Genomic DNA, 12,144 nt, shown 5'->3' with positions numbered 1-12,144 from the left:
CTGTCATCATGAAGTGTCACGACTTCCGCCGAAGTCAGGCCCTCTCTTTGTTCGGGTGGCGTTCGGCGGTCGACGTCACCGGCTTTCTAGCCATCGCCGATTCACTTCTCATTTTCCATTTGTTTTGTCTTTGTTTTACACACCTGGTTTCAATCCCCCAATTACTTGTTCATTATTTAACCCTCTGTTCCCCTATGGTTGTTTGTGAGTGATTGTTTGTCTTGTATATGGTCCGTTATTGTGGGCTCGGAACATTGTGTTGTATTTGTGAATACTTGAGTAAATACGTTGATTACTCATATCTGCTGTCCTGCGCCTGACTCTCTACACCAGCTACACACAAGCCCGATTACAGAATCACTGACCTTTCAAATGGAGTCAGCAGGAGCAGACGCCCTCCCTGTGGCGGTAGAGGAGCGCGTCCAGCAGCACGCGACCATGTTGCAACATCTGGGCACTGCCATGGATCGCGTGCTGCAGACGATGGATCGTTGGGAGAGAGGAGGTGGTCGTCCAGCGCCTCCACCAGCCCCACTACAGGAGGCCCTTGCATTCTCTTGCATTTCCCGTGGTGCTGGGCCTACCCTGGTTGGCCTGTCATGACCCCACTATTTCATGGCAACAGAGGGCTCTCAAGGGGTGGTCACGAAAGTGCTCAGGGAGGTGTGTAGGGGTTTCCATCGGTGCAACTACGGTGGAAAGTCCAGACCAGGTCTCCACCGTGGACATCCCCTCAGAATATGCCGATTTGGCAGAAGGCGACTCAATTACCACCCCATCGACGGGGGGATTGTGCGATAAATCTCCTGGTAGACGCAGCACTTCCCAGGAGTCACGTGTATCCTCTGTCACAGGAGGAGACGGCGGCTATGGAAACATACGTCTCCAAATCCCTGGGGCAGGGATACAGTCGGCCCTCCACTTCACCTGCCTCCTCGAGTTTCTTTTTTGTGAAGAAGGATGGAGGTCTCTTATCCAGAGCGACTTACAAATTGGTGCATTCACCTTATGATATCCAGTGGAACAACCACTTTACAATAGTGCATCTAAATCATTTAAGGGGGGGGGTTAGAAGGATTACTTTATCCTATCCTAGGTATTCCTTAAAGAGGTGGGGTTTCAGGTGTCTCCGGAAGGTGGTGATTGACTCCGCTGTCCTGGCGTCGTGAGGGAGCTTGTTCTACCATTGGGGTGCCAGAGCAGCGAACAGTTTTGACTGGGCTGAGCGGGAACTGTGCTTCCTCAGAGGTAGGGGGACCAGCAGGCCAGAGGTGGATGAACGCAGTGCCCTTGTTTGGGTGTAGGGCCTGATCAGAGCTTGAAGGTATGGAGGTGCCGTTCCCTTCACAGCTCCGTAGGCAATCACCATGGTCTTGTAGCGGATGCGAGCTTCGACTGGAAGCCAGTGGAGAGAGCGGAGGAGCGGGGTGACGTGAGAGAACTTGGGAAGGTTGAACACCAGACGGGCTGCGGCGTTCTGGATGAGTTGTAGGGGTTTAATGGCACAGGCAGGGAGCCCAGCCAACAGCGAGTTGCAGTAATCCAGACGGGAGATGACAAGTGCCTGGATTAGGACCTGCGCCGCTTCCTGTGTGAGGCAGGGTCGTACTCTGCGAATGTTGTAGAGCATGAACCTACAGGATCGGGTCACTGCCTTGATGTTAGTGGAGAACGACAGGGTGTTGTCCAGGATCACGCCAAGGTTCTTAGCACTCTGGGAGGAGGACACAAGGGAGTTGTCAACCGTGATGGCGAGATCATGGAACGGGCAGTCCTTCCCCGGGAGGAAGAGCAGCTCCGTCTTGCCGAGGTTCAGCTTGAGGTGGTGATCCGTCATCCACACTGATATTGACTTTCGGGGTATAAATCAGATCACTGTGAGGTACAGCTACCCGCTGCCTCTCATCGCCAGTGCGATCGAGTCAATGCACGGGGCGCGCTTCTTCACAAAATTGGATCTCAGGAGCGCTTACAACCTGGTGCGTATCCGGGAAGGGGACAAGTGGAAGACAGCATTTAGTACCACCTCAGGGCACTATGAGTACCTCGTCATGCCGTACGGGTTGATGAATGCTCCATCAGCCTTCCAGGCCTTTGTTGACGAGATTTTCCAGGACCTGCACGGGTAGGGTGTAGTGGTGTATATCGATGACATTCTGATATACACCGCTACACGCACAGAGCATGTGTCCCTGGTGCGCAGGGTGCTTGGTAGACTGTTGGAGCATGACCTGTACGTCAAGGCTGAGAAATGTCTGTTCTTCCAACAGTCCGTCTCCTTCCTAGGGTACCGCATTTCCACTTCAGGGGTGGAGATGGAGAGTGACCGCATTTCAGCCGTGCATAATTGGCCGACTCCCACCACGGTAAAGGAAGTGCAGCGGTTTCTAGGGTTTGCCAACTACTACCGGAGGTTTATCCGGGGTTTTGGTCAGGTAGCGGCTCCCATTACCTCACTGCTGAAGGGAGAACCGGTGCGACTGCAGTGGTCGGCTGAGGCGGACAGGGGTTTTGGTCACCTGAAGGCTCTGTTTACCTCGGCTCCCGTGCTGGCTCATCCGGATCCCTCTTTGGCGTTCATAGTGGAGGTGGACGCGTCCGAGGCTGGGATAGGAGCCGTGCTCTCTCAGTGCTCGGGCACGCCACCAAAGCTCCGCCCCTGTGCTTTCTTTTCGAAGAAGCTCAGCCCGGCAGAGCGAAACTATGATGTGGGGGACCGGGAGCTGTTGACTGTTGTCAAGGCTCTGAAGGCGTGGAGACATTGGCTTGAGGGGGCTAAACACCCTTTTCTCATCTGGACTGACCACCGCAGTCTGGAGTACATACGGGCGGTGAGGAGACTGAACCCTCGCCAGGCAAGGTGGGCCATGTTCTTTACCCATTTTGTTTTCACTCTGTCCTTCAGACCAGGTTCCCAGAATGCTAAGGCAGACACACTGTCCCGGATGTATGACACAAAGGAGCGGTCCATGGATCACACTCCCATACTTCCGGCCTCTTGCCTGGTGGCACCGGTGGTGTGGGAGCTGGACGCGAACATCGAGCGGGCGTTACGCACAGAGCCCACTCCCCCTCAGTGTCCAGCTGGGCACCTGTACGTTCCGTCTGCTGTCTGCGACCGTCTGATCTATTGGGCCCACACGTCACCCTCCTCTGGTCATCCTGGCATCGGTCGTACGGTGCGTTGCCTTAGTGGGAAGTACTGGTTGTCCACATTGGCCAAGGACGTGAGGGTTTATGTTTCCTCCTGCTCGGTGTGCGCCCAGTGCAAGGCTCCCAGGTAACCTGCCCAGAGAGAAGTTACAACCCCTACCCATTCCACAACGGCCGTGGTTGCACCTGTCAGTGGACTTCTTGACGATCTTCCTCCCTCACAGGGCAACACCACGATCCTGGTTGTTGTGGATCGGTTTTCTAAGTCCTGCCGTCTCCTCCCTTTGCCCGGTCTCCCTACGGCCCTACAGACTGTGGAGGCCCTGTTCACTCACGTCTTCCGGCACTACGGGGTGCCTGAGGACATAGTCTCTGATCGGGGTCCCCAATTCATGTCCAGAGTCTGGAGAGCGTACATGGAACGTCTGGGGGTCTCGGTCAGCCTCACCCTGAGAGTAACGGGCAGGTGGAGAGAGTAAACCAAGATGTGGTTAGGTTTCTGCGGTCATATTGCCAGGACCGGCTGGGGGAGTGGGCGGCGTTCATCCCCTGGGCAGAGATGGCCCAAAACTCACTCCACCACTCCTCCACTAACCTCCCTCCCTTCCAGTGCGTACTGGGGTATCAGCCGGTTCTGGCACCTTGGCATCAGAGCCAGATTGAAGCTCCTGTGGTGGACGAATGGTTTAAGCGCTCGGAGGAGACCTGGGACGCCGCCCATGTGCCCCTGCAATGGGCCGTGAGGCGGCAGAAGGCGAGCGCCGACCGCTACCGCAGTGAGGCCCCGGTGTTCGCACCGGGGGACCGGGTCTGGCTCTCGACCTGAAACCTGCCCCTCCGCCTGCCCTGCCGGAAGCTGGGTCCATGGTTTGTGGGGCCATTCAAAGTCCTGAGGAGACTGAACGAGGTATGCTACAGGTTACAGCTTCCCCCAGATTACCGTATTAATCCCTCGTTCCATGTGTCTCTCCTCAGGCCGGTGGTGGCTGGTCCACTCCAGGAGTCTGAGGTGCGGGAGGTTCCTCCGCCCCCTCTGGACATCGAGGGGGCCCCGGCGTATGCTGTTCGAGCCATCCTGGACTCGAGGCGTCGGGCGAGGGGCCTTCAGTACCTCGTGGAGTGGGAGGGGTACGGTCCGGAGGAGAGATGCTGGGTGCCGGTGGAGGACGTCTTGGACCCTTCGTTGCTGCGGGAGTTCCATCGTCTCCACCCGGATCGCCCTGCGCCTTGTCCTCCGGGTCGTCCCCGAGGTCGGTGTCGGGGGGGGTACTGTCACAACTTCCGCCGAAGTCGGTCCCTCTCCTTGTTCGGGCGGCGTTCGGCGGTCGACGTCACCGGCTTTCTAGCCATCGCCGATCCACTTTTCATTATCCATTTGTTTTGTCTTTGTTTTACACACCTGGTTTCAATCCCCCAATTACTTGTTCATTATTTAACCCTCTGTTCCCCCATGGTTGTTTGTGAGTGATTGTTTGTCTTGTATACGGTCCGTTATTGTGGGATCGGAATATTGTGTTGTATTTTTGAATACTTGAGTAAGTACGTTGATTACTCATATCTGCTGTCCTGCGCCTGACTCTCTACACCAGCTACACACAAGCCCGATTACATGAAGTGCTTTGAGAGACTTGTTAAGAACCATATCACCTCCACTCCTACGTTACTCATCTCATATGTATATACTGTGTTCTACACCATCTACTGCATCTTGCCTATGCCGCACGCCATCGCTCATCCATATATTTATATGTACATATTCTTATTCATCCCTTTACATTGGTGTGTATAAGGTAGTTGTTGTGAATTTGTTAGATTACTTGTTAGATATTACTGCATGGTCAGAACTAGAAGCACAAGCATTTCGCTACACTCGCATTAACATCTGCTAACCATGTGTATGTGACCAATAAAATTTGATTTGATCTGCATATGGGGGGGGGGGGGTGAATTACTGTTTTACTGCTAACAGTAAGAAACATCTCATATTTTCCTCTATCAATAACCAAATCTACAGAAAACTTGTGATTGTGATTGTTCCTGAAAAGCAACTTCTCGCCTTGAAAACGGCCTATGTGACATCGATTATAAGTCAGCAACATATATTCCAGTATCAAAATCGACTACAAAGTGTAAATAGGATTTGAGAGATGACAGAAGAAAATGGTATGTCACAAAATGAAGGGTAACAGTTTTCCTCGTGTTGGGTTTATTTCAATCCTACCCACATGTCCACAGCTGGCATCCACGTAATCATCCATTCTGAGCGAAGCTGCATGAGACCTGATTGTAATGCCCATGGTCAATTTGGTTTGACATTCAATATCTCTTTTGGGCTAGTTTGGGCCGATCAGTAAATTACACAATGTACATGGGACAATATTTTTTCAACGTCAATAGCTCCAAATTTCAATGACTTAACCTCAAACCAACTATAAATTTTAGAAATTCACCTACAAATATTGAAAGCATTTAATGAGACAAAAAGATTTGCAATATGAAAATATTGTCTCATCTACATTGTGTATGTAATGAATAAGGTGTAGATTCACGCGCAGAGCGCGGCAGGTGTTTATTACGCCTTCGCAGAAGGCAGGAATCGTGGTCACAGGCAGGTAATGGTCATACACAGGTAGGCAAAACAGGCAGGTGAATCAAAACTAGGACTGAAGGCTATAACTGGTTCTCACAAACAAGCTAGGAAAAGGCTTACTAGAGTCAAAACGAACAATACCTCACAAAGGCACAAACAGAATGAACCGAACTAAATAAGGAGCTGATGAGACCAGGTGAGTAACTAACACTGGTGAAATCATTGAACAAAAATGAAAGACAGGACTATGTTCAAGAACACAAAGAAACAGGGCTACGTTCAAGAACACAACGAAACAGAATACAAGGTTTGACTATGAAAATAAATACAGAACCTTACAGTGTAATTTATTGACGGCCCCTAACTAGCCCCAGAGTTAGGCTATCCAACATCAAACCAACTTTAGCATGGTCTCGCATACATTTCAGTAACAGTATATTTATACTGAACAAAAATATAAACGCAACATGCAACAATTTCAACAATTTTACTGAGTTACAGTTCATATAAGGAAATCAGTCAATTTAAATAAATGCATTCGGCCCTAATCTATGGATTTCACATGACTGGGCAGAGGCACAGCCATGGGTGGGCCTGGGAAGGCATAGGCCCACCCACTTGGGAGCCAGGTCCACCCACTGGGGAGCCAGGCCCAGCCAATCAGAATGAGTTTTTTCCCACATAAGGGGTTTATTACAGACACAGGCTGGCGTGGTTACACATGGTCTGCGGTTGTGAGGCCGGTTGGACGTACTGCCAAATTCTATAAAATTATGTTGGAGGCAGCTTATGGTAGAGAAATTAACATTAAATTATCTGGCAACAGCTCTGGTGGACATTCCTGCAGTCAGCATGCCAATTGCACACTCCCTCAAAACTTGAGACATCTGTGGCATTGTGTTGTGTGACAAAACTGCACATTTTAGAGTGGCCTTTTATTGTCCACAGCACAAGGTGCACTTGAGTAATGATCATGCTGTTTAATCAACTTCTTGATATGCCACACTTGTCAGGTGGATGGATTATCTTGGCAAAGGAGAAATGCTCACTAACATGGATGTAAACAAATTTGTGCACAGAATTTGAGAGAAATAAGCTTTTTGTGCGTATGGAACATTTCTGGGATATTTTATTTCAGGTCATGAAACATGGGACCAACACTTTACAATGTAAAGTTTACATGTTGTGTTCATATTTATGTTCAGTGTAATTTAATATTTCCCCTAATGCATCACACTAAGTGAAATACAATACTATTAAACCATGTTGAAAACTGTGGAGTGAGTTCCATGTTTAAAAACAAATGAAACTGAATCCAGAATGAAGTGCATGTAGCACTGTCTTTACTGTCCCACTAGATGGCAACATGGTCGGTACTGTAACCGATGGCTACCACTTCTGATGTCAAAGCAGCTGGTGTTTGCTGCTCAGGCTTGATAAAGAATATTGACACGAAAGGTTATGTGGGTCATTCCATGTTCTCCTTTATCCAGTCCAAATGTATTTATTTGATGTAATTTTGTTCTGTTGTTACCATCATTTTTGTATAATTTGTTCATTTTTTTATCCCTTTTGGACTGTCTGAGGCGAGTGTGAGTGCTCTAATAGCATCCCACCAGTAGCGGTTAACAACCTAACATAAGGTTTTCTATATTTCACTTAAAATATTATTTCAGTTACATTTATTAAAATGTAGATTCATTTATTCATTAATTACCTTAGAGTCTCATTTGGCACTACACATCGAAGGACATTTTAAGTTTATAGATACCAACTTTTATATATATATATATATATATATATATATATATATATATATATATATATATATACTGTTATATCACATATTATGTTCAGCTCCAATCTTTATTTTGGTATGACTGTGTCAGTCAGCACTGGCTCATTGGAAACCGTGTGGCTAAAACATGATTGTCTTTCCATATTCAGATCAGCCACATCTGGTTGAGTAACAGAGGCTGTAGCACACTTGCATGTGCGCATACACACACACGCACGCACACATGCGCACACACACATGCGCACACATACACATACAAACACACACACACACACACACACACACACACACACACACACACACACACACACACACACACACACACACACACGCACCAGTATTGCCCAAAACATTTTCAGACATTAGCTTGTATTATATTCCCACATTCATAAATGCACGCACACTGTGATTACTACTAATTACTACATAAACCTAAGCACCGTTAGCTGATTGTTGTTTCTAAAACAGGGGAACAACAGCTTGACCTTTGACCCTGCCGGACCTCCCAGAGGAGTCGGCCTCTTCAATGAAGTGGGTCTGAAGGGATCAGGAGTCCTCATCTCTCTTTCTCAATACAAGTCAGAAACACACAAAACAGCCTGTCCAGAGGGAGAAAAACATCTGTTTAGTTGATGCTTTGACACACATTCAACTCACACGTGCCTGGTCGCTACTGTACACACACACACGTGCGCTAAAGCAGACACGCATGTCACACACACACACACTCAATCACACCTATGCACTCGAATACGCTTACACAAATACACACTCATTATACTGATCACCAAACTACACCACATTCAGCCAGTTTTATGGAGCTGGAGATGGAATGGGAATACGTAAGAGCCTCCTGCATATTAGGCACACTGGCTAACCTGATATTCTCTGTAATGGTATCCAGACGATACGTGGGCAGCTGCAAGGCACAGCTGCTGCATTAGACAACCAGAGGCCAGTTGAAATACACTGCTGTGCTGACAGGTCAGACTCCTTCAATTTATGCCTACCAACTAACGTAAGCATCCAGAGAAACGATCCCCTCTCTGTGTACAGATGTAGGATCTTAATTTGAGACAGTTTGCTACAGCAGGAAAATAATCCTGCAGCTACAAGAAATGTGAATTATTATGTGTATTATATTTAATGGACATTTTTGTAGGGGTTGAAAAATCAAAGTGGATATACACTACAAGTTTAACATTTCCTGCATTGCAGGAAAGTTCTCCTGCAACGGGGGATCAAATTAAGGTCCTACATCTGTGTGCATGTACAATTATACAGAAAAATCTGTTCATCCAGTTGTCTGATTCCAGTTTTGACTGTTATGGTAAAGGTTGGTTTCTGGGCTAATTACTTTCACAAGTTAACATTTTTTGGTTGAGTTGCTTTATACAGTATATAGTCATTGTGTATCGAAGCCTGACCTCACTTGTGTGTTTGTGCTTGTCTTAACCCATGGGGGGCACTGTAACCCTTCTGTTACCACCTCTCACCCTGGGGTTTGTTGGATGAGGGAGAGATAGAGGCTCAACACCTGAGGTTCAGGTATAGATGGTTTGTCCTGGTTTGATGTTCTTCCTTCAAACTGTAGCAAATCTGGGGGATAGCAGCTGGGATGAAACTAGAGACCTTGTATTTGTCAACTCAACATATGTCCAGACGATTACTGGACCATATTCCGACAATAATTATATTTTAAAATGATGTGACATTAAATAAACCTACATTTTGAAATCCAAATACATCAACAATCCCAGTCTATCCGGTCGTGCTGCCGATTCAGTTCTCCTTGCGGCTATGGAACCCTGATCCGTTTCACCGATGTGTTACTTTGTCCCAGACCTGCTGTTTTGATCTGCTGTAGCTGCCAGGCATTTACCAAATCGCGACTTTCTCTCTCTCTCTCTCTCTCTCTCTCTCTCTCTCTCTCTCTCTCTCTCTCTCTCTCGTCTCTCCCTCTCTCTCTCTCTCTCACTGTCTCTCTCTCTCTCTCTCTCTCTCTCTCTCTCTCTCTCTCTCTCTCTCTCTCTCTCTCTCACTGTCTCTCTCTCTCTCTCACTGTCTCTCTCTCTCTCTCCCGGTCTCTCTCTCTCTCACTGTCTCTCTCTCTCTCTCTCTCTCACTGTCTCTCTCTCTCTCTCTCTCTCTGTCTCTCTCTCTCTCACTGTCTCTCTCTCTCTCACTGTCTCTCTCTCTCTCTCTCTCTCTCTCTCTCTCTCTCTCTCTCTCTCTCTCTCTCTCTCTCGTCTCTCTCTCTCTCTCGTCTCTCGTCTCTCTCTCTCTGTCTCTCTCTCTCTGTCTCTCTCTCTCGTCTCTCTCTCTCTCTCTCTCTCTCTCTCTCTCTCTCTCTCTCTCTCTCTCTCTCACTGTCTCTCAATTTCAATTCAATTCGCTTTATTGGCATGACGTAACAATGTACATATTGCCAAAGCTTATTTTGGATATTTACAATATAAAAATAAATAAAAATGAGAATCAAAATTGTCAACGGGACAACAGTAACAACAATAACCAAGGGTCAGAATAACCATACATTCAACAATAACAATAGCCATACAGTAGAGTACATGTGCAGGTTTATTGGTCTGTCAGACACTGTCCCTCAACTTATGGCAGGCAGCAATGTAGTGCGCTGCCAACACACAGCTCTCTGCGTCCTCCCCCAACAGGACGGGTAGCCTGTCCTCATCAGAGAGGTCTTTGAAACCTTTAAAGACCTCTCTGATGAGGATAGGCTACCCGTCAGAGAGGGAAATGACACTCTCTAATTGTTTTATATTTTTGATATTTTGTCAGGAAATGCAGCTCCGTCTCAGGTTCTGCTGTTGTGCAGTGGTTGCACAGCCTTTCCTCTACAGGGAGCCAGGTTTTCCTGTGTCTACCCTTCTCAATGGCAAGGCTGTGCTCACTGAGCCTGTACTTTGTCAAGGTTTTTCTAAGGTTTTGATCAGTAACCATGGTCAAATATTTAGCCATGGTGTACTGTCGATTTAGGGCCAGATAGCACTGCATTTTGCTTTGTGTTTGTGCTTGTGTTTCCCAATAAGCAATGTAGTTTTGTTTTGACTGTGTTGTAATTTGGTTTATTCTGATTGATTGGATGTTCTGGTCCTGAGGCTTCAGTGTGTTAGTAGAACAGGTTTGTGAACTCAGCCCCAGGACCAGCTGGATGAGGGGACTCTTTTCTTTGCTCAGCTCTTGGCATTGCAGGGCTTGGTAATGATATGAGAGGGGGTCACTGTATTTTAGATGTTTCCAAAACTTAATTGCTCTTTTTTGAGTTTTTATTATTAGTGGATATTGGCCTAATTCTGCCCTGCATGCATTGTTTGTAGTTTTCCTCTGGACACGTAGGAGAATCTTACAGAATCTTACAGAACTCTGCATGTAGGGTTTCAATGGGGTGTTTGTCCCATTTGATGAAATCTTGTTTTGCAAGTGAACCCCACACCTCGCTGCCATAAAGTGCAATTGGTTCAATGACATATTCAATTAGTTTTAGCCAAATTTTAATAGGTATTTCAATTTGAATTTGCTTTTTAATGGCGTAGAATGCCCTGCGTGCTTTCTCTCTCAGTTCATTCACTGCCTCATTAAGGTGTCCAGTTGAGCTTATTTTTAAACCTAAGTAATTGTAGTGTGTACAGTACTCTATATACACTGCTCAAAAAAATAAAGGGAACACTTAAACAACACAATGTAACTCCAAGTCAATCACACTTCTGTGAAATCAAACTGTCCACTTAGGAAGCAACACTGATTGACAATACATTTCACATGCTGTTGTGCAAATGGAATAGACAACAGGTGGAAAATATAGGCAATTAGCAAGACACCCCCAATAAAGGAGTGGTTCTGCAGGTGGTGACCACAGACCACTTCTCAGTTCCTATGCTTCCTGGCTGATGTTTTGGTCACTTTTGAATGCTGGCGGTGCTTTCACTCTAGTGGTAGCATGAGACGGAGTCTACAACCCACACAAGTGGCTCAGGTAGTGCAGCTCATCCAGGATGGCACATCAATGCGAGCTGTGGCAAGAAGGTTTGCTGTGTCTGTCAGCGTAGTGTCCAGAGCATGGAGGCGCTACCAGGAGACAGGCCAGTACATCAGGAGATGTGGAGGAGGCCGTAGGAGGGCAACAACCCAGCAGCAGGACCGCTACCTCCGCCTTTGTGCAAGGAGGAGTAGGAGAAGCACTGCCAGAGCCCTGCAAAATGACCTCCAGCAGGCCACAAATGTGCATGTGTCTGCTCAAACGGTCAGAAACAGACTCCATGAGGGTGATATGAGGGCCCGACGTCCACAGGTGGGGGTTGTGCTTACAGCCCAATACCGTGCAGGACGTTTGGCATTTGCCAGAGAACACCAAGATTGGCAAATTCGCCACTGGTGCCCTGTGCTCGTCACAGATGAAAGCAGGTTCACACTGAGCACATGTGACAGACGTGACAGAGTCTGGAGACGCCGTGGAGAACGTTCTGCTGCCTGCAACATCCTCCAGCATGACCGGTTTGGCGGTGGGTCAGTCATGGTGTGGGGTGGCATTTCTTTGGGGGGCCGCACAGCCCTCCATGTGCTCGCCAGAGGTAGCCTGACTGCT

This window comes from Salmo salar, chromosome ssa27, assembly GCF_905237065.1.
Source record: "Salmo salar chromosome ssa27, Ssal_v3.1, whole genome shotgun sequence".
Taxonomy (NCBI): domain Eukaryota; kingdom Metazoa; phylum Chordata; class Actinopteri; order Salmoniformes; family Salmonidae; genus Salmo; species Salmo salar.
Note: the sequence above shows the minus strand (reverse complement) of the source record.